The sequence below is a fragment of the Aethalodelphis obliquidens genome, unplaced genomic scaffold, assembly GCF_003676395.1.
Source record: "Aethalodelphis obliquidens isolate GAN/ISIS:26980383/991018 unplaced genomic scaffold, ASM367639v1 scaffold115, whole genome shotgun sequence".
Classification (NCBI taxonomy): Eukaryota; Metazoa; Chordata; class Mammalia; order Artiodactyla; family Delphinidae; genus Aethalodelphis; species Aethalodelphis obliquidens.
The window spans coordinates 1,005,328-1,009,311 of record NW_020838059.1 but is presented as its reverse complement, the minus strand read 5'-3'; positions in this window follow the sequence as shown (position 1 = coordinate 1,009,311).

Sequence of the window (3,984 nt, the reverse complement as noted above, 5' to 3'; positions counted from 1 at the left end):
TACAGGTTGTGTCACAGTATTACAGAGGGTGCAAGCCACAACCACTGGCATCACATTCTGTTTGAGAGTAAGTGGAGACTCAGCAGTGCTAACCTAGGAAAGGGCGCCCAATGGGTAGCACCAAATGTCCACCCTGATTTATTCAAACTTTGATTAAATGAAAAGCAAGTGTGCTTTCTCCTCAATGAAAATAATGGATCTGAACTGCCTTAAAGAAAGTATTCCAACTGTGTCACATCCCAGACAGGTAGAATTCTGCCTCCTAACACTTGGAGGAATTTAGTTTCAGTTTCTGAGTACTTTCCTTGAGTCAGTCTCCTGGGGGATGGTATTTCTCCTTAAATAACACAAAACACCTTCACCTTTAAAAGGACTTGGGTTTATTAAATCTGACTTACAATGAGTACTGTGACAGTTGCCAGATGGCAAATATTCAATTGCTGTTGGCCCTTCATAAGTAATCATCATTTCTAAAGGAAAGAGGTGCCTCCCTAGTTTCAAATCTTCTTCTAAACTGCTGTGGACTTTTAGTCAGTGCCACACAATATCTCAATTATAAAACGCCTTATGTTGCTCCTCGGCAAAATGAACTGAGTAATTCTACTCTTTTCAGTAAGGCTTGGACCTAGGACCTTCCCACGTATCACAGAGTTGGGCATATGGTAGATAATTAATCATTGCTTATGAGTTTCATGTAAAAAATATTTTTTTTTACTCTGTACTATGTTCCAAACACTGTGGAAGGCAAAAAGGCTGGGTGTATGTTTCACAGGACAAGTCTTTGGCCCTTGTCTCAGAGTCTAGTGCATCGGATGAACATGTAAATCAATAGTTACAACTAAAGTTGTTAAATGCCATAACAGGAGTTTATATGAAGTTGAATAGAAGGACTACGTCAGGGTTAGAATACCTCACTGGAGACATTTGTTATGGGCTGCTCCCACGTAATAAGGTAGACAACAGGAGGAAGAGATTTTTCCAATAGAATGAAAAACATAGAAAAGAGAAAGGTCATGAGAGGTTCAAGGAGGAGAAGAGAGCTAGGTATAGCCAGAGCATAGAGTATATGAAAAGAAGAGGAAGAAAGGGATGAGGCAGGGCCAGGCTAAGGAATTAGGATTTCATTCTGAAGGTGTTGAGGAGCCATTGATGGGTTTTAAGCAAGTGAGTGTCATGTTCAGATTTACACTTTTAAATAGCCCACTTTAGCAGCAACATACATGTGGCTGTAAACTGACAGAGCAGAAGATCACAAGCAGACCAGTTAGGAGACTACTGCAATAATCCAGATTAAAAACAATGGTGGCTTGGGCTAGGGCCATGGAAATGGGGATAGGAGTTTCAATAGTGGATAGATTTGAGAAGCACTATGGAGGTGAAATGAATAGCAGCTCATGACTAGTAGAAGAAAGGGTTTGAAGGAGAAGTCAGACACAAGGATTATAGACCAGGAACCCTGGTAGATGGAGATAATGTTAATCAAGATTAGGTGGGATGTCAAGAGCCTAGAATTTGGAGTCAGTGCTGGAATGTTCATCACTTAACAGCTGTGAGGTTTGGGAGGCTTTTCAAGGCTTTTCAAGGCTTTTCACCCTGGAAACTCAGTGTACTCACAGTAGAAGCAAAAATAGCTATGATTTACCTCACATATCTATTGTAGGAGTTAATTAAAGTCATGTTTGAAAATATGCTTTATACGCTGGAAGGTACCATATACAAATGTTAATTGTTCTTCCGTTGACTTGAAAAGTCACATTTCTTGAATCCAACAAAACTAAATCATGACCTTTTCCCTTAGAACCAGTTACTGACACTGTGTCTCTCATAATGAAAGAAAGTGTTGCTTGTTCAGGACAGGTAGGCAGAAGGGATTATTCAAGTCATAATGACAAGTCAATCACCCACACTCTCCAGCACCCCCGCTTCCTTATGCTGCCAAGCAGGAAATGGCTGTCAGGGGTTATTATGCAGGTGACAGTTAACAGCCATACTTTTAACATTCCATCAAACCTAGTGCTTTGGTCTGCTTTTAGTCACATAGGTAAGGACTCTTTGTTTATTTCCTAAAAAAGCAACAGTTGTAACTTGGTGATTTGAGATTTGTTTATGCCAGCTAATCAGCGGATTTGGAACAAGAAAAATGTCCTCAGGCCCAAGGAGGACACAAACACAAATGTTATTTTCTCTGAACTGTCAATTAACAGTCTACATAAATAATAATAAACATGACCTTTCAGTTGGTCATCAGTGATGTCTTGCCCTCAAACTCCTATCTTGGAAAGGAGCTGCACCTTCATTCTCTTCCTCTAAATTGTGTTTGTGAGGGAAACTACATCTTGTTTTTACAGGTTGACCAGACATCTTACACAGTTTCTCGGTGAATAAGTAACGTTGGCTTCTGCTTCCAACTTTGTTACATCTGCTGACCTTCTACACTGTTCTGAGTTCTCATGGTACTAATTCAGTTGTCAACTCTACACATTTGATTAGACCTCATCTTTTTAAAGTATAGCTTTCAGGTCTCTGTTGGAACATAGGGACCCTTCTGTCTTCATGTATTTCTTGGGCTTATTTCTTATGTTATTTTAATCAGGTTTATTTCTTTCTAGCATCAAAGACATTTTCTAGAGTTTTTATTTTGAGGTGGCATAAATCCATCTCCACTAAAAGTAGCCTTCCAACTGAGAATATATTATATATACTGGGAATAAGCAACCTTAAATTTTTATTTATATAGTAATAGCTTACATTTCTTGATCACTTAGTATGTCTCAGAAATTCCACTAAGTGCTTTGCACGAACTATCCCATTTAATTCTCAAGACAACCCTGTATGGTAGGTACTATTATTACCTTCAAAGATCAGCAAATCGAGGCTCAGAATGATTAGGAAACTTGCCTAAGACCACAACTATAGTTCTAGAACTTTCTATAGTTCTAGAAAGTGGCAGAACTATAATTTGAACCCAAGTCTGTCTGATACCAGAACTTGGTTTCTTAACCATTATTGGATGCTGTTAATATAATACTATTTCATGTATTCTTATTACTGCTGGCCTAAAGCCAAATGGGGATGTAAGAGAAGCTTGTCTTACAGCACTGTTCCACTTCTCTCTTCTAGGACCATTCCTACTTCACCCCTATGTGTCCCATCCTGTGCCTTTATAGTGTCCTCGTGATCTAAATCTGTCCTTTGGGAATATGAACCTTTGCCTCTACTATCTTCCCATCAAAATATACCAGTCAGGTGTCTTCCTTAAGACGCCTCTTTTAATTAAGTGTTAGTGGAAGGGATCTGATAAATTAATTCATACCTGGGTGCTAATGACTGAGAACAATTTATCACTTCTCTCAGAGATATTTGCATGTTAACAATGGATTCTTACCTTAACCCAGAGTAAATAAGAGGAAACCTGAAAATTTCAGGTCAGGGTCTTCTCAGTGCTACCATATAGGTAGTTTGTATGTCATGGGTACATAGGTTGAGTCTGATGCTCATCCCAGCTTCACACCTCTGTGAATGAGGAAGCTAATATGATATGTACAGTATTTTGGTATTCATTTAAGCGAGAATGCAGAAATTAATAAGTGGAATTGTTACAGGATTTATGTGAAGCTACATTAATAATTGTTACCTGAGTCATCAGTAGAGATGAAACTAGCATTTAGACAGGAAGTGTATAATTAGGAAACTACTGTTGGAATGAGATATTTATGGAGCATTCTTTAAGGGTCCTCAAAGTACTGTTTGGGAAAATCATACTGTCTCTTCGTCTAGATGGTTATTACTAAAATTTCTTTGTATAACTGCATATACAAAAATCTATATAACCCTGAGGAGTTACCATTATATTTGAGTTTTCAAGTAACAGGGATGGAGTCATGCTGTAGAGTTATCCATATTCTGTTACCCATGTTCCATTGGGACCTGCAATTGTGAAATAGCTGGCTGAGGTTAGGGTTACAGACTATGTCCATGAAACTG